The sequence below is a fragment of the Leptonychotes weddellii genome, chromosome 7, assembly GCF_054177405.1.
Source record: "Leptonychotes weddellii isolate Sample4059 chromosome 7, ASM5417740v2, whole genome shotgun sequence".
NCBI lineage: Eukaryota > Metazoa > Chordata > Mammalia > Carnivora > Phocidae > Leptonychotes > Leptonychotes weddellii.
The window spans coordinates 48,718,383-48,738,362 of record NC_138375.1 but is presented as its reverse complement, the minus strand read 5'-3'; the positions used below and the strand labels follow the sequence as shown (position 1 = coordinate 48,738,362).

Genomic DNA, 19,980 nt, shown 5'->3' with positions numbered 1-19,980 from the left:
GGCCTGTGGCCTTTGCCTGTCTGCTCATTCAATTTTCCATGCCTCACAGTGCCCTCTTTGTGGTTCTCCAAGTATTACTCATCCTTCAAGTTCTAGTTTATGCCTGTTCTCTGGCCTAACCACTCTATCCCATACTAATCTGTTTTTCTCCTGGGATGTTATTGCATTTACAATTCATTCTGTATAATTTAGACTCAACTTGATATTGTCTCTTATTTTGCTGTGTTTTAAATAAGTTAGCCTTGTCAACATTAACTACAGTGGAAGGCTCCTGAGGACAGAGAATTCATCTTAGTCTTCTTTTTAATCTCTGCTATGAAGAGTACAGGATTGCATAACAAGTTGGGGATCAATAATTTCTTCTTGTTTGCTAGAGATAGACCTCAGGCAAAAATGAACCCTTCTGATTCTAAAAATTATGGTGGTCTCTGAGAAAAACAATTTTCTAGTCTGGCTTAAAAACAAAAAAAACAAAAAAGCCCCCCTAAGAAATCCCCAATCTCCCTGGACAATATCGTCAATTATTTCACAAGTTTAATGATTGAACTTATAATAATTATTATCATTACTATTATATGACTAGTTAACATTTATAGGCTACTTATTACATTCCATGCATTGGGCTTATGTTTTGCATGTATTATATTTTATACTTACAATAGCACTATGGAGAGGATATGTAACCTTGCTTTACAGAGAGTATAGCAGGTTTAGAGATGTTGAATAATTCATATAAGGTCTCACAGAGCTGGCAAGTGGTGAAACTAGGGCTACAGCTTACCTTTTTAAATTCCGAGTCCAGTTTTCCTGGGTCTGGCCTAATTGTACCATGTTGTAAATTAGCCTGTTCCTACAGATGACAGTGCATGGCTGTTTTTCATCCATACATGTTCTACTCCCATCTAGAAAGCTATCTAGGGTTTCATAACTGTTCATATGATTAAATTCTTATTTTAAATTTTGCTCCTCTTTCTAAGTGTCCAGTAAGAATTCAGTTTTCCTTATTGTGGTAGGCTGAATTGGGATCTCCCGAAGATGTCTACATTCTAGGCCCCAGAACATGAAGGTTAAAATGTTGCTGGAAAGTTTGGAGGTGTGATTGAGTGAAGGCTCTTGAGGTGGTGGGATTATCCTGTATTATTGTATGGACTCTAAAGTTATAATCACAATCATCCTTGGAAGAGGGAGGCAAGGTCAAAGGTGGAGGAGGCCTGTATGATGATAGAGCAGGTATTGGAGTGATGCTGACAGGAGCCAAGGAATGTTGTAGCCTCTAGAATCTGAAGAGGCCAGGAACACATTCTCCCTGGAGATGCTAGGAGTAACCAGCCTTCCCAACACCTTGATGTTTGTTCCTCAAAACTCATTTTGACTTCTGACCTTCAAATTTTAAGAGATAAATTTGTGTTGTTTTAGGTAATTCAGTTCATAGTACTTTGTTATGGCAATAATAGGAGACTTTACACACTAATAAAGAGTTCTGTGGATATACCCATTTCCAGAGGCTGAGAGACAAGATGGGTTTAATTGCTCATACTAAACCCTTACTCTCCTCTTTCAATCGGAAGAGATGAATCCATCTGAAAGTTATGCATAAATAAGGGATAGCTCTAAATTCTGTCCAGTGTCTGGGCAGTAAAAATTCACTTATACAGGATAAATGTGTAACCACACCCAACTCTCAACTTTTTCTTTATCCTAAAAAAGAAGGAAAGACTGAAGGAGCATGATTTTATAATGTACCACGGAATGCGATGGACTTACTCTTCTCTTTGGGTGGTTTAATTTGGGCTTTTTTTTTTTTCCTTACTAGAATTCTTTTTTTTTTTTTTTATCATTTATTTTTTTATTTTTTATTTTTTTTTATTCTTATGTTAATCCCCATACATTACATCATTAGTTTTAGATGAAGTGTTCCATGATTCATTGTTTGTGCATAACACCCAGTGCTCCATGTCCTTACTAGAATTCTTCCTGCTTGGATTTAAATGTCTGTTTTGAAGGTACTATGGCCACCACACCACTAATTGAAATTAACACAAGCAGATGCCGTCATTTGACATCCTTAGAATGCCTGCTTTTTATTTTGTTTATAGGCAGTAAAATGTGAATGTTGCTGACTCTGCTTCTGGGCACCAATATTGTGCATTCCTTTAAACCAGGTGGTAGATGTTCACCTGGGAGGCAGTCTTGGTTTTGGGGGAAAATGAATAATGCTAAATTACTTGATTTTGACAATGACAAACAGAATCCACAGCTGTTAGGAGTTTTGTGGAGGGGTTAGCCGGCTAAATCTTTGATGAAATCTTTTCTGAGGACATACCACTGAGATCATCCAACAAGTCTGCCCCATTCCATGTTGTCCCATAGAGTTTAACTGCTAAATCAGAATCTAAGAATTGTGAACAATCTCAGGAAATCATCTGGAGTCATTTAACAGGATTAGTAAGAACAGAGTTTTGAGTTCAGAAGTTCTCAATTATTTGCTGTGTGACCTTGGTCAAGTCACTAAACTTCTCTGAGCCACTTCTATCATCTATAAAGTGGGGATAATTACCATTTCTCATGTACATAAAAGTCTTATCAAAGTAGAATAGAGGGACTAGTCAAGACCTTTTCACTTAGAAGTAATAGAAACATGATGCAAACTAGTTATTCAAAGGGAATATATTTTATGTAACTAAAAGTTAAAGGCTAGACCTGGATTTGGCACTGCTAGATTCCATAATTCAAAGGATATGATTAGAAAAAGAGACTTTTTTTTTTGATTTTTTGTTTATTTATTTTGAGAGAGAGAGAGAGAGAGCACATGAGCGGAGGGGATGGGCAGAGGAGGAGGGAGAGGCAGACTCCCTGCTAAGCAGGGAAACCTATGTGGGACTCGATCCCAGGGCCCTGGGATCATGACCTGAGCCGAAGGCAGATGCTTAACCAACTGAGCCACCCAGGCACCCAAAGAGACTTACTTCTGAGATAGGTTTTTTTCTTTGCAAGGAGAGATTGCTTAGCAACCCTGGCAAAGGAAAGAAAACATCTTTCTCTTAAAACACTGGCTGAGCAGTCATGAGGAGAGTTTACCTTTGCTTCTCTGCATATCCTTGAACCCTGATTATTATAATCTGAGGGATGTATATACCCTGATTGGCCAGACCTGGGTCTCATGCTTGTTCAAATTTCTTTTGTTTAAATGAGACAAAAAATTCAATTCAAACTGTTAGAAACACTAAAGGACATCTATTGGCTCACAATAGATTGTGCTAACTAGGAAGAGAGTGAAGGGATATATTTATATATAGGCAAAACCAACAGGTATCCATGACACATACATCAATAAATATTAGTTATTTTATTTGATTATTATCATTCTACTCATGTTATAGAAGCTGGGGTCCTGAAAAATGACTGACTTATTCAAGGTAGCAGGGGTAATAAGTGGCTGGACTGATATGAACATATTCAGAAATATATTCTTTTAAGTACTTAAGTACTGAGAAGTTCTCAGTGTTCGCTCCAGAGGCTTCATCAAGTAGAGGGAGAAAATGCACTAACATAGAACTAAGGGGGCAGAGAAACAAAGGTACTAAGGATGGGAAAACAAGATTTCTAGAAATTGCAATTATCTTTTAAAAGGGGATCCTCTAATAACCATTTTTCCCCCTAGTGTTTTACTTGAGGATCTATTGTCTAGATCTTGAGAAAGCACATCATTAACTCAACTGTTCTCTTGAGGCATGTCCTTTGCTTTTAGCCACTTCTAGCTCCCCTCTTGGCAGGGTAGGCTTCCTTTATAATCCATTTCCTTTTGTTTTCTCTCTCTCTTTTTTTAAGATTTTATTTATTTATTTGAGAGAGAGACACAGTGAGAGAGGGAACACAAACCGGGGGAGTGCGAGAGGGAGAAGCAGGCTTCCCACAGAGCAGGGAGCCCGATGTGGGGCTCGATCCCAGGACCCTGGGATCATGACCTGAACCGAAGGCAGACGTTTAACTGACTGAGCCACCCAGGTGCCACTGTTTTCTCTTTTCAATCATTCCCACTTTCTTTCATAAGAAATGTCTATATCAACTTTTGGCAAACTGCTTAATCCAGTTTTTCACAGAATAATTGAGGGCTGAGGATCATCAGCACTGTAAAGAAAATGATCACATTCCCTAAAGTCATCTAAAACATGTCGCACTGAAGGAAGAAGTAATGGATTTAAATCCAGAAGAGAGTACTGAAACCTTTGTCAGTATAGTGTGAGGAGTTTAATCAGTGGGTGAGTAGACTGGCCTTTGTATATACAGCAGGTGGACACAAGACAGTTGCTAGAGCAACTAGCTGAGGAAGAAGAGCTGGGCAGATGGGACCTAGTATTTATAGAGTATGATGGCAGGTGGTAGGTCTTAGTCCTGTCTTGTGTTTAAAAGGGTGGATATCAGGGCGCCTGGGTGGCTCTGTCATTAAGCGTCTGCCTTCAGCTCAGGTCATGGTCCCAGGGTCCTGGGATCAAGTCCTGCATTGGGCTCCCTGCTCAGCGGGGAGTCTGCTTCTCCCTCTCCCACTGCCCCTGCTTGTGTTCCCTCTCTCGCTGTGTCTCTCTCTGTCAAATAAATAAAATCTTTAAAAAAAAAAAATAAAAGGGTGGATAACAGTTGGAAAGAATGATACAGCAGTGAGATGGTGCCTATAGAGAGATTTTATTTATTTATTTATTTAGCCTTGATATCCTTTGCACCTAGTATAATGCTTATCACATAGTAAAGTCTTATGTTTCCTCAAAAAATGAACAACAAGCCACATTTGGAGATGCAGAAGGGCAGCTGGCATCAGAGAGATTTGGTAGAAGGTAGAGAGAGGGAACATATCCATAGGCAGGGTTTTGCAGATGCAGGACTTTCAGTGCTTAAAGGCGATGGTCCTGGGCACATCAAGATGATTGGTTACCCTAGCCCACATGGCCAAAAACTAAAGGTTGAATTCTGGGAGGACAAGTAAGAGTTGATGGCTTTCCTTCCCAACTTCCTAGATATCCTATCTTGTTAAATCCAAGGTATATGAACAAATATGGGACCAATTTGCTTGACTCAGATCATCTCTAGTGTGTGGCTCCTCTAGGATGAAAGATGAGGCTTCTCTTAAGCCTTACATGTTTTTTAAGAAAAACCAGTGACTAGGTGTCATGACTAGAATGGCCCTCAGAGATGTATAATATATATTGATTCTCAGCCCCACCAAGCGGACATGTACTTTGGTTGTTAATAATTTGGTTTTTGGAGTCAGAGGGACCTGGGTTTCCACTCCTGCCTTTATATGATGGCTTAGGTGAGTTACTTAATTTGTTTACCTCATTTGTGAAATGGGTATAATAGTCCCTACATCAAAGGGATGTTGTAAAACATAAGTGATGTAGAGTATGTGAAGGATTTAGTACAGCACCAGCCTCATAGCAAAGACTAATTTATAGAAGATAGGTATTATTTTGTCTTGGGTAGGTTTTTCATCTTCTGCTTATGTGAGTTTAATGATAATGCTTTGGTATTTTCTAAACATAACTTCGGGTTTACTTCTAGGACGACCCAAAGCTACACCTGGTCCAGAAGACAAATGAATTTGATTAAGAAATAAGACAGGCTGATGCATGAAATATGAGGAAATTATTCACATTCAGAATGAAACACCCATTGAAGTCAGAGAGGGATGCACATTGTGTGAATTATTAAAGACCAACTAAAATCTAGAATGTTTATGTAATTCTGAAATTTTACTGGAAAAGCTAACTATGAAATTAAATTCATTACTTAAAAATTAATTTGTCTAAAAGCTTTACTGATTTACTAATATAGTTAGAAACCAAACATTTGATATAAAGCTTTCTGAAAACTGGGGAAAACAATTCCATGCCTCAAAGAATTTTTGTAAATTCAGTGCAACTGTCTTTCCAATTTATTGACATTAATTAACGTTAACTTTGATGGGAATGTAATTACTGTTATCTTTCAAAGTGAATATATTCATATCCAGGAAAGCAGATCAACCAGATATTTACAAATCAAAAGTCTACTTTAACGTTAATGGGAGGTCTGTTTGCTAGATTTGCTCTCCTTTCTACTCCTAATTATAAGCCACCTTGAACCTTAAAATAATGCTCTTGGTGCATTAACTTCCTAATTTATTTTTTTTGGAAGGGGGAATAAAATGGCATATTAAGTGTTTATTATGTAGGTCAGCGGTTCTCAATTGGGTATGACTTTGCCCTCAAGTGAACATTTGGCAATATCTGGAGACGTTTTTGGATGTCGCAGGCGAGAGAGGGCAATGCTACTGGCATTTGGTGGATAAAGGCCAGGAATAATGCTTAACAGCCTACGATGCACAGGACAGCCTTCACTTTCCCTTTTCCTGTCATATCAAAGAATTGCCATGATCACAAAATTAGCTGAAGAGGAGCCAGGTGAGAGATGTATTCTGGGGGTCCCTTGCAAAGAGAAGCTAATGAAGCCCACAGGAATAGATATAATCATGCAGTAAGGTGTATAGAGAAAAAGAACAGTAGTAGGGGCCTGGAAATGAACACAGAGGGCCTGGAATATTTAGAGATGTAAAACATTATGTGTTCACATTTGTTAAAAATCCTATCCTACCCCATCCTCCCCACCCCCCAAATTTTAAGTTCCACATTTTCAGTCACGGTTCTTTTACTAACTGAGTTAACTAATGGAATTCTGGTATTAGCCTTCAAAGTGTAGCCTCCTCTAATTGCTGGTGCAAGAAATCTTAGGGCCACGAGGAAAAAAATTCCACCTTCTTTTGTAGCTGGCAAAAAAGCAGGTTCTGTTTTGCGTCATAAAATTCTCCTTGCAACAGATAATTTTAACAATAACATCTATAAGGCACTTGGACTTTACATACTGACGGGTTCTGTGAAGATAACCCTTAACCTCTAAAATGTCTATAAATCTCATTAGTTTTTTTTAAATAATGTGTTGCCCTGAAAATAATATTTAAACTGACGTCTTCATTTTTCAAGAAGTGTAAATACTCGTGAATTTTCTCTGTTAAGTTAAAGGGGAATGTGTTCCCCCTCTACATGTACGAAGGTAACAACAACAATAAAGATGAACCCTACATCTCTGCTAATTTCTTACTTACCTAAAACCTTTGAGAAATTTAGAAAACTTTTAAATTAACAGACAGAATGAGCTAACAAAGAAGGTTGCGGAGTTGCCAGAAAGCTGTAAAATACTAGGAGAGTGGAAGAGCAGAGCCTATATTTAGGAAAGAGTGGTTCAAGAAAGCAATCAATTATTGCTTCAATTGCTAGGTGTCTAGAAAGATGAGGACCGAAAATGTCCAATAGATCTTTGTAGCATGAAGGTCATTGGCAATCTTGGCTGGAGCTGTTTCAGGGGAACCATGGAGCTGGAAACCAGTCTGGGCTAGGCTGTTTGGGAGGTGGGAAAGGCAAAGACAGCCTGTCTTCGAAGCAGCAGGAAACCAGCTTGGATCAACATGTAACACATGATAATTGCACAAGACTTCTCAATTTCATTTTCAAGACTTATATAAAGTCACCGGGGTAGGTCTTTTATCCACATTTTTATTGATGAAGTGATCGATATTCAGTTACTCAAAGTCTCAGAGTAATTAGGTATGAGGTAACAGAAGCCCACTGCCCTTTCTTGCAACACATATAAAAGGGAGGCAATATCAGGGTGAGGAGGAAGCAGCCTGGGAACAAAGCATCCCAAACACATTTAACTAACTTCTTCATTCTACTTGGACCTATACTTGATTCCAACTTTTTGCAAGTGAATGGAATGGTGTAATACGTATGCCTAATTCTTCCCAGAGGAGAGCACTCCTTAGGTTATCTCTGAAAATGGTGCTTTTCTAAAGGAAAAGTCAAAGAGCCACCTTTTAGATAGCAGTAAGCAGAGGAGGAGAATTTAAAAAGCTTAGCAGCAGCCTCTGAGACACTCACCTTTGTTGCTCCAACTTTACTGACAAGAGATGCTGGGTCCTGGAAGTATCAGTGTTGTATAAGCCCTCAATGGGCTCACGTGGTCCATCTTGGTCTCTCCGGAATGCATCAGCAAGGTAATGAGAAATTGAGGCAGCTGGATGTGGGAAATGCATCTGCTGAACTCTTTGAGCAACTTGAGTTTAAAAGAGGAAAATATTTTTATGTCATAGTCCTTGAATTGTCAAATTCCTTTAAAATCAGAGTATCTGAATTTGTTCAAAGTATAAAAATATTGAGATAAATAGAAAATCATTCTGTTTTTTAAAAAATTTTTAAATTTTTCTTTATTTTTTTGGGAGGGGAGGGGCAGAGGGAGAAGGAGAGAGAGAATCTTAAACAGGCTTCACGTCCAGCCCAGAGCCTGGCCCCGGGCTTGATCTCACAACCCTGAGGTCATGACCCGAGCTGAAATCAAGAATGAGATGCTTAACTGACTGAGCCATCCAGGCGCCCCCAAAATCATTCTGTTGTTATATCTTACCAGTGAATGTAGGCAGAAGGCAAATATAAACATGGAAACTGAGAAATAACCAATTAAAAGGAACAGGATTATTTGATATTTTTGACCTGAAAACCTTACTGGGATGGTGATCCTGGTTTAGAAAGATCTAAAAAAGTTACTTATGTCACACTTAAAGTGATATCAATTACATACTGTATGGTTCCAACTGTATGACATTCTGGAAAAGGCAAAACTATGGAAATAGTAAAAAGATCAGTGGTTGTTAGGGGTTGGAGGGGAGATGAATAGGCAGAGCACAGAGGATTTTTAGGGCAATGAAAGTACTCTGTGTGATTCCATAATGATGGATATATGTCATTATGCATTTGTCCAAACCCATGGAATGTATGACACCAAGGGTGAACCTTAATAATGTAAACGATGGAGTTTGGGAGATTATGATGTGTCAATGTAGATTCACTGATTGTCATACACGTACCACTTTAGTGAGGGATGTTGATAATAAAGGAGGCCGTGCATGGATGGGGTTAGGGGGTATGTGGAAAAGTCTGTACCTTCTTCTCATTTGGGCTGTGATTTTAGAACTGCTCTAAAAAATAAAGTCTTAATAAGATAAATGTCAACTTAAGTATTATTTCTGGGGCAACAAATGCTTTCAGCTTCTGCCTCAGCAAGGTCTTCACTCTCAGCCTAATTTGAGTCTCATGGCTGCCCTCAAGCCAGTGCTCCTTGTGCTAAATACTGGCGAAATGCTCTCTTACCCTTTACTAGGTCTGTGCTCACAGACTTCACATCTTGAAATCAATTTGGTCTACCTGAGAGCCCTATAAAAAGCCTATCTACTTATTTATAGACTGTTAATGAAGCCATTTAAAAATGCTTTTTATTATGGAAAATTTTAGTCACTTAAGGAAGTAGACAGAAGCCCTCAATACTTTACGAAAGTATAAGGGACCTTGTGGACCTATCATCAGCTTCGACAATTACTAATTCATGGCCCGTTGTGTTTTCATCTAAACTCCCATTCATTTCCCCTCCACCTGTATCATTTTGAAGAAATTCCCAGGTATTATATCAATGAAGGTTTTTGCTTTAATTTAAATCAGCAGAATTGTGTATGCTTGCTTTATGTAGGTTAAATGTATTTGCTATATAATATACTTTGTGTTCTCAAATATTATAACTTTCTATTTTCTCCACTGTGGGAATTATGATAAATTCAAATTTTTATTTCATATTCATTAATTTAATTTTTTTATTGAGGAATAATTGACGTACAGTATTGGATTGGCTTATTTACATTAACAGAGAGTAACATGGTTCAAAATGCAAAATATTTAAAAGGGCATCCATAAAAAGTAAGTCTTCTTTTCTTTCTGTCTTCCTTTCTCTCAGGAGGCAGCCACTGTGGCTGGTTCTCATGTGTTTGTTCATAAATATTTTATGCATGTATAAATGTATGTGTGTGTGCATGTATAAGGGAGAGAATGATATTTATGGTCTGATCTTGCTTTTTTCATATAGCAATATGCCTTGGACATCTTTCCTTAACAGGACTTACAAAGCATAGAGCTGCCCAATTATTTTTAAAGGCTGTATAGCATTTCATTTAATGATGCTACTATAGTTTGTTTAGCCTACTTTGGTGATGCACGTGTAAGCTGTTTTCAATCTTCTGCTGTAATATCTATTTTCTAAATGCCAAATCTCCACCACATTTTAACATTTTTATTTTATTTTATTTATTTGTTTTTAAAGATGTATTTATTTATTTGAAAGAGAGAAAGAGAGAGAGAGAGAGAATGGTGGGAAGGGGCAGAGGGAGAGGGAGACTTAAGCAGACTGTGCTGAGTGCAGACCCCAAAATGGGGCTTGATCTCTCAACCCTGAGGTTATGACCTGAGCCAAAACCAAGAGTCGGTCGCTTAACTGAATCTACCACCCAGGCACCCCTCTGGAACATTTTTTAAATTGAATGCCTTGTAATCAGTGTTTTAGTTACATTCTGATTTTCTGTTTCTACCTATTCTTCATTCTAGTCTCTATGCCCTAATTGCCTGTCTTTTCCCACCCACAGCCTCCTCAACATGTTTTTTGATGTGGATTAAAAGGGCCACACTTTGCTCTTAGGGCAGTGAGAACAGTGAGGATCAGGACGCTCAACTTTCTGTGGCTCAGCTGAAGTTAGCTGAGGTCAGGGAGCCCAGACCATTATAGGATAGTAGAGCTGGGTAATTTAAATTCAACCCTCTCATTTCATGGTAAACTGAGGCCTCAGAAAATTAATAACTCAGTTCCCCAGAACCCTTAAAATTTCTTCTTACTCAGAGAAAAGAGTCACAAAAAAGACTGAAAAAAAATCTAGATATGTGGCTTCAGTATTTAAGGAGTTAAAGAGGAGAATGTACAGCTGACATCACTGGGAGAAAAGGAGGTTGTTATGTGTATACTCTGCCCTTATTCACATAGCACCCCCAGCAAAATAGGAGAGGTAGAACTCCTCCTTTTCACTGAGTTGCCCTTAGTGTTCAGATCATGACATCTTTTTCTTACTCTAAGGCTCTCCTTAGATGCTCTTGATACCTTATTTCTCCTGAACAATAGCAACAGCAGCAACAGCTCACACTTACAGAACACCTACTGTGGGTCAGGCACTGTCCCAGTGCTTTACACATGTTCCCTTAATCCTTACAACCATGATGGAGCTACTACTATTACGAACGGAGAAACTCAGAACAGAGAAGAAAAATAACTTGCCCAAGGTCACAGCAAGTAAGTGGCTAAGCTGAGATGTGGATTTGGTCTGGCTCCAGAATCTGATTTCTTAAGCTTGATGCTATACTTCCTCTGAATAGCAATGTTGGGGAGAAGGGGAGTACAGGTGATTTGGACCAGTTTACAGATGTCCAAATTCTTGCCCTAGGAAAGGGACCAGGAGTTGGATGGGTCTGGGGTTCTAGGAGCTTGAGCTAGGTCTACATGGGACAGTACCGCTCAAGGACTGACAGGGACAAGCCAAGAAAGATCATAAAGGAAGCCTCCAGGCAGGGAGGTGAAGTAAAGTCAGGCACACAGTCCAGCCAGAGGATTTACCTAGGGGAGCTGGGTGGAAACTAGAGACATTAGGGAAGAATAAATGGGTTTGCATGGTGGGAAAGAGCCTATTCTAAGAGAGAGACTTTCTGAAATGCTGCAGTCCAATATCAGGGCTTTGGACCTTATGTGGGTAAGTGTGGAGAAGAAAATTGTTTCCTTTCTGTTGCCTTCACATCCCACATAGTTAATGCTGGAAAAGAATGGTGTTAGGGAATTGCACATTAGAGGCTAATCAGGATTTACACAAAAAGAAGAAAAAAATATTCACAAAGATGGGGAGAGGGGAGGCACTGCTGTCCTAGTTGTCTGTTGGCTGGGTCCACATCAGAGAAATAGCTGGGGCAGAGATTCTTCATTTGGTCATATCTTTCATGCACCTGGGAGTGTCCATTTTCTGTCTCCAGTAAATGTGAAGACCAAAGGAACAAGCTAGATTGGGAATTTATTTATGTTTTCATCATTTAATTATATAATTGAATAATTAAATGTTCATTAGGTACCTACTATGTGCCAGACACTGTTCTAGGATTTTGGACATATGCAAATGAGCAAGATGGACCAAGTCCTTGACCTTATGGGGCTCACAGTCTAGAAAGTAATTGAAAGAAATGAGCTTGCATAGTGGCTGAAAGTGCAATCTCTGGGATCAGACGGCCTGGTACAAACCATGGCTCTACCACTTACTTATTGTGTGGCCACTCTATGCCTCAGTTTCCTCACTTATGAAAAGTACATGATAGAGTTATAAGGATTAAATGAGAGAATGCATGCAAAACATCATCTATGATGGGCCTGGCACTTGTGTTAATACACAGTATTATTTATCCCAAGACTAGAGGCTTAGTCTTCTCTTAGAGTCTTTGGCTTATGGCTCTTGACAGTTCACCTCTTGGATCATCTTTGTTTGCTCACTACCTGAGTGGAGCTGCAGGTTGGGAGAGCTTCCATCTTCCCCAGTATCTCCATTCAAGAAGGATTTCCTGTAAGCTTTAAACTTGGCCAGTCACTGCAATAAAAATTTACAAATTATGTAATCTGGTTGGTGCCCAGCCCAAAGTTTTGGATTATTCTCGTCAGAGTGGGAAAATGTTGGGGAAAGGAAAAAGAAGTGATATTCACTCCACATGATTTTTACAAAGTATTCTGCATGAATATTCAAGACCCTCGCCAGCATCAGTCACAGCAGAGAAAGGCTGGCCTAACATTTGCTCTGTAGAGTTTTTTTTTTTTCTCCAGACAATTTTATGTAAAATATCTACTTTTTAAAAAAGGAAATTAAAGATGATTTGAGTTGCTAGGAAAAGGATATATGAAGCCACAGTGTGCTTTGATAATTCTGTGTCTGAGTGATTACGAATATCTCAATGCTTCCAGATTCTACAGAGTTCTTTGTCGGGAAATTGCAGAATCATTCATTCCTTATATACACCATTTTAAGAACAAACCTGTCATGGACAAGCTTTTGCAAAGGAGAACTATTTAATGACTAGACTAATTAAGAATGTTTACATATCAAATGTAAAGCTTGAGAAGGATCCTGGAAATAAAAAAAAAAGAAAAATCCTGTTAGTGGGGATCAAGGCTAGAGTCAAGTTGGCTTTCAGATTGGCACATGCTGGCTTTTAGATTGAAACCTTGTTTCTTGGTCTGATCAGAGCATAGTGTAGGCCCTAAGGATTGCTCAAAAACTTTTCTTTCAAAACTCTTCCCAGATTCCGTTTATCTCAAAAGAGAAGAAACAGGCTGATCTGCATTCTGCAACTGACTTCCCCAGAGCCTCTGCAGTGTGAAGATTTGAAATTGACTTTCCCTCGAGGATGTTTCTTGGATGCAGGAGGGGAGGAAAAGTCTACTAAGCCAAAGCATCTTTAAAGATCTCTCGGAAGCAAGATACAAACTGTGCTCTTTAGCCAATACATTTCCAGTGTTCTAGCCGTGACCTTCCCTACTTCAAGTGAATACCAATGAAAATCAATTCTTCTCTCAGTAAGAAACAGAACTTACTGGGATTAGGAGGTAGGTGAAAAGGGAATATGAAATCTTTTCAGGGGTTCTTGGATCTGCTAAGCAAATTCTGCCCATGGGAAAAAGAGCCAATTTCCTATATTTTAAAGAGAGTGGCTAACAGGATATTTACCTCCAGCTTGGAATTCAAGAAAATTTAGGATTTTGTTACAAAATGGACATCCAGAGGCCTCTGAACATAGAAGTACATCTTCTTCAGCAGGAACCGCACACTTCATTCTGATCATGTTTATCATTATTTTGACAGTCATGATGTTGAGAAAAGCCTAAGTATTGGATTGGACAGACCTGGGTTCAAATTCTCACTCTGTCAGTGATAGCTCTGTGTTTCTTACCTCTATGAACCTCTGTGAACCTCAGTTTCCTTATCTGTAAAGTGGAGATAATACCTCTCAGAGTTTATCTGATAATTAAATGTGTTTACTATGTGAGGCAATTAATGCAATATTGGCACTCATTTGGGTACCCCCATATGGTGTGCACTCTCTCTCCCTCCTTCTCTCTCTCTCTCGCTCACACACACACACACACACACACACACACCCACCCACCCCTAATTTCCTCTCCTATCCTCCCTTGCTTTCTCTTTCATTTGCTCATTCTTTAAGGCTCAACTCCTATCTCCCTTTTCCTGGCCCCTGTTTTCTACAAAGGTTTCTGCTTTTTCTAGTACTCATGGTTTAGTCTACGACCCTCAGGAGTTTATTTTTTTTTTTTTGAGAGAGAGAGAGAGAGAGAAACAGCATGAGAGGGGATAGGGTCAGAAGGAGAAGTAGGCTCCCCGCCGAGCCGGGAGCCCGATGTGGGACTCGATCCCAGGACTCCGGGATCATGACCTGAGCCGAAGGCAGTCGCTTAACCAACTGAGCCACCCAGGCGCCCCAGGAGTTTATTATTTGACTAATGTGGTAAAACCATAATTTTAATAGTCCACAGCACCCCAAATTTTGAAGGACACATAGTTTATAATAAAATTTTACTGGTTCATCGTATTATTTATTGCAGATAGTAATCCCTTGAATTTCTTCTTTTCTCAAGGTTGATCTGGTGACATCATTAATAGTATTTGTAGAGTAACTATATGGTTTACATATATTGACTCAGAGCTTCAGAAGCACTCTGTGAAGCAGGTATTATTATCCTCATTTTGCTAATGAACTAACAGGGGGTCAGAGATTCTCGATAACTTGTCTGAATTATATGCTGGGTGGGTAGTTAGGATTTAAATTCTGGTCATTCTGATTCTAAAGTTTAAACTCTTTTTGCCATGTTATATGATATTTCCATTAAGTTTCTTTCTTTCTTTTTTTTTAGAGAGAGAGAGACAGACAGCACGCACTGCACGCGCACACACGGGAGCTCATAAGCAGGGGCAGAGGAGCAGAGGAAGAGGGAGAGGGAGAGAATCCCAAGCAGACTCAGTGCTGAGCACAGAACCTGACATCATGACCTGAGCATAAATCAAGAATTGGGTGCTCAACCGACTGAACAACCCAGGTGCCCCTCCATTAAGTTTCTGATGAAAATTTGTTTAGGGTTTTTCAGTCATGGCTTTTGAACTGAGTACAGTTTCTTTGTGAAACACTGTTTATTACTAAAAAAGGCCATTCCTAGGAACAGCTCCAGCTCTCCCCAGTGGCCTTTCCAATGTAATTCTGGGTCCCTGTGAGCAATGGAAGAAGGTGCTTATATTCTTCTATTCAAAGGTTTCAGGTGACATTCGGCCTCCTGTCCATGCTCTGCCCTTCCTGTCGTGAGCACCACTGCACAGCCAGCATCTTTGCTGGAGTGGCAAGAGAGCACTGTAGAGAGTTACATATGTGCCTACGGCATCTGCAAAAAGAACCAAACAAGACACCCATATACAAATAATTTGCTTTTTAAATACCCATTTTTCCCCTGCTATGAAACTTTGATAAATACCTTGTGGAAGATGTGAACACATCTGTCTGGAGAATCCAAGTGGCATTTTTTTCCATTCTTAAAATCGTGAGAGGAACAATGCTATTGCAAGTAAATTCAGTTTTTTCCCCACAAATGAGAAGTATTTTCTATACCACAGTGCTTTCCAATTATGTTGAGTAGCTTCATGTTCAATAACAACAGAGACTCCCAAATTGAGTGCTGTGGCCAGAAGCTGAAGTTCAGTAATTTTGGTAATAGATTTTTCCCTTCTTAAATGGATATGTAAACATCATATTAGAGTTTTGGAGGATAGAAATTACACATTTTCCCCTAGACCCTATAATTTCTGCTTTGGACAACGATCTGTGATTTTCTATTATATTTCTAACTTTCCTATTATTTATATTAAAAGAAGACTTGGTGGTAGAATTGTGGTTTCTGTTTCCTTTTGGAGGATAACAAGTTCAATAGGTTGGGCAAATTATTTAAGTGTTTAATGTTGTTCTCTTTGCTGTAGATTGCCATAAATTGCTATAAAATTTTGGGAAAGATGATTCATAATCTTTAGCCTTTTTTGGTGCATTTGTCAGAGGGCCGAAGAAATATATTTACTAGAATGAAGAAAGGGAGACATACAGAAGAGAAACATGTGAGCAAGGCACTATAGAGTCAAGTTTCATCTTTCAGTGCAATAAATAGCACATAATCAAATCAGATTCCCAATGTTTGGTGCAAATTATATAGGGAGACTATTTATTTAATGTATTTCTCAATTTAGTTCCTAATTTTAATTTATCTTTTAGTTGGTTTAGTTGTATCCTCAAGTAGGAATTTTTGTTTGGTTTTGGAGATTTTGTGCACCTGACCATATCTTTATACATTTAAGACAAATGATCTGGGGAGCACCTGGCTGGCTCAGTCAGTAGAGCATGCAACTCTTGGTCTCTGGGTTGTGAGTTAGAGCCCCAGGTTAGATGTAGAGATTACTTAAAAATTAAAATCTTGGGGCGCTTGGGTGGCTCAGTCGTTAAGCGTCTGCCTTTGGCTCAGGTCATGATCCCAGGGTCCTGGGATCGAGCCCCACATCGGGCCCCCTGCTCAGTGGGGAGCCTGCTTCTTCCTCTCCCTCTGCCTGCCGCTCTGCCTACTTGTGCTCTCTCTCTGTCAAATAAATAAATTAAAAAAAAAAATCTAAAAAAAAAAAATTAAAATCTTAAAAACAAAAATAAGACAAGTGATCTGGATACCAAAATAGCTGAGTCACTAAATTTTTCCTTCAAAATACAATTTAGGGGAGCCTGGGTGGCTCAGTCAGTTAAGCCGGCTCAGGTCATGATCTCAGGGTCCTGGCATGGGGCTCCCTGCTCAGCAGGGAGCCTGCTTCGCCCTCTCCTTTGCCCCTCCCCCCTGCTTGTGCACTCTCTCTCTCTTTCTCTCAAATCAATCAATCAATCAATCAATCAATCTTAAAAAAAAAATACAATTCAGTGTTAACTCTTAGGCCAGCCTAGCTTTTGCTCATTGTAGGTAATCTGTTTTTTCCTCTTGCCTGAAAGCTTTTAGGATGTTTTCTTTATCATTGTAAACCAAAATATTTGTCAGGATGTGCCTGGATCTGAGTCTGTCTCTATTGATTCCTCCTGGACCATGGTGAATATGTTCATACTGCATTCTCAGGCCTAAGTTTTTGTTTTCAACAAAGGAAAATTTTCTTTGATTCTGTCCTTAATTATCAGTGTTTTAACATCAGAAATCTTTCCCTGTGGTTTTTTTTAATAGTTACTGAGTTTACCTAAAAATATAGTAAACTTCTTCTTAGTGGCCCAGGGAAATTTTATTATCCATATCATGAGACAATGTGATGCTTGAAAAGAGTACTTTTAAAGTGTATACAGCTTACAGACCTTTCCCAAGCAGGGAGGAGGGGGCTGTATTTTTTTTTTTACCGTATTTTTTAGTCATATTCTTTTTGAATATGCACGGCACATAATACCTAAGGGTGTTTTTCTCTTAATTTTGGAATCTAAGGTAGGTCTTTTGCTTCAGAACACCCAAATGGTATAACTTTAACGCTAGAAGGAAATCTAGGTCCTTAGGGACAAGAAGACTAGGTGTGGGTGCATGGGTGGAGAGGTTGGTTAGCAATTAGTAAAACCAATAAAAAGAGTAAAAGGAAATGCAGAATTAAGCTATTTTGATTTCATGATGTCCAAATGTTTACTGGGAAATAAGCCGGGAAGAGTCATTACTTAACTGCATACTTTAATTTTTCTCTTTTATAACAAGCTTATAGTGCTGTAACAATATATATTAATAAGAATTTTGTTCCAGTCGCTCTGTTGTGTTGATTGGGGACCTGTATAATTCCCAGCTTCGCTCACCATTCTCTCTTCGCTGTGTCTTTTATTTGTTCATCAAACTCATCTTTTTGTCCTTTCCTTAATCAGGAACTGTTAATAGCAACATAAGGCCATGTAGAATTAAGTGTAAAACTGAGAAGAGCAGAAAAGGAGAGGTGAAAGTAAATTCAAAATATTAGGTTAGAAAGGGTAACATGTGGTCTAGCCCTTTAAGCATGTATAGGATTGAACAGAGTTGAAGAGGCTCAGGGTGACATTTAGGCAAATATCTGACAGAGAAAATGCTGAAGAGAAGTGGTATCACCCATTTGGGTAATTTCCAGGTATAGGCATTTTGTGCATGGCATTGTTTCATAGGCTGAGTCCAGTGGGTTTTATTTCTGACTACTAAGGAGACTTCAGAGATTTTTGAGTGGGGATGATGGCGTCACGGAAATGGCAATAGGCTAACACTTCTGCAGTGTGAATCAGAAAAAGGAGAGAGGGAATAAGACCAGTACCATAGGGCAAATGGTATTGGTAACAGCAGCAGCGTGAGGCCTCAGATTTACTGGTGTTCAGAGGCCACCTGAGGGCTGTGAGTCAGGAGATTGAGACAGAAATGGGAAAACCTGGCATATTAGTGGTCACGATTAAGTCCCAGAAACCTGGATGCTGGACAAAGTTGAAAGAAGGGACCAAAACTCGATGGTCAGTGTTATCAATAGTATACCTTATCAATAGTATATGATAGCAATGGACTGACTCCAAGGCATCTGATAGGATCAAGATCAATGTACCGGGACTGATCTTTAGGAACCCCTTCCGATCTGTCCCTTAGTTTGGCCCAAGGTTACTGCTTCACTGGAGGAAGTATTACTTGGATCCCTTTTGATCCCAAATGAAATACAAATGATGGGACACGAAGAGACAGAGACCTGTCAGAGGGTTTTGTTTTCTATTTACTTCCTGTCTGAACGTGGGATTCTTCAACTTTCTGAAAAGTCTTTGCCCTGAACTGACATGGTTTGAGGAGAATGGACATGGACAAGTACATGGAAATGCATTTCTAGCAATGCTACCAATGTTCTGCAGTTTTGACAAAGGCACCATCTTGGAGAAAGAGGGAGGGAGGGAGGCAGGGAAGGGCAGAGAGAAAGAGAGAGATTGGTGGGAGAACGAATTTCTGCCTCTTTTATTTCCCTTATGGCAGAAATTGTAGACCTTTGGTGACAACCACTTATAACATTCTTTTCCTTATTCGATCACTATTGTTTAATAAAATCCTGAAAATTGAAAGATGCTTGATTTCTAAAGAAAGAGTCCTGTAACAGATTTAAGGGCATTACAAATTCTTTTTTCTCAATGCAGATATACAGCTTACCTTTTAGAAGGCATAGAGGCATTGGCTTAAGGACATTGAAAAAGGACTTCCAGTTAAGCATGAAGGATTGAACATTTCCATTTATCTTTGCACCCTCCTAACCCCCCTAAAATGAATAAAAAATATATACTTATTTAAAAAAATGAAACAAGAGAAGGTGACAACCCAGGAAAGAAGTCAACAACATTTTGGAAATGGAATGAGGATGGAATAGTGGAAACTGAACTGGTTAGCCTGCGGCATTAAAGCCTGAAGTGTTAAGCCAGTGAGAGAAAAGGAAAATTATGTCCTAAAATCTAGAAAGGCTGAAGAATTGGAGATACCAGGGAGCTTTAAAAAGGGAGCATGGCAAATGATTAAAAATGGGGATTTGTTAAACTTGTGTGTAATGAACATTTAACACCCCAAATCACCTCTCTTACCCTTGTTAGCCTGGAAACTACTCCTTGTCCATCCTCGTAGAAAATAGGAGGTTCACAATGGAGAGGTTTGCACAGCTGTGGATCCCAGTGAGATGTTGTTGAATGTGCCCCTTGAATGGTGAGATGCCCTGTCGTTATTCTTCTGAAATGCTTGCAGAATACTGACAGCCAGGCATATACCCTCAGACAGAAGGGGCACACAAATGCTGAGAATGGGTGCTCCCCAACCAAATGGCTCAGTCTTTACCCCACCGTCTGATTATGACTATAAAGCCAAGTGGATGTATTACTTTGCTAAAATTAAGAAAACATTAAGTAAAAAAGAATAACTCACAACCTA

At 39.2% G+C, this 19,980-nt stretch overlaps 1 long non-coding RNA gene across 1 annotated transcript in view; it reads left to right on the top strand.

Moving 5' to 3' along the window:
- Positions 1-16,281, top strand: part of LOC145722602 (uncharacterized) — a 65,021-nt gene extending 48,740 nt beyond the window's left edge. Inside the window, exons 2-4 of the long non-coding RNA XR_014146970.1 lie at positions 13,278-13,581; positions 14,629-14,720; positions 14,909-16,281. This is a non-coding gene — a long non-coding RNA (uncharacterized LOC145722602). The remainder of the gene's footprint in view (positions 1-13,277; positions 13,582-14,628; positions 14,721-14,908) is intronic.
- The last annotated feature ends 3,699 nt before the right edge of the window (positions 16,282-19,980 follow it).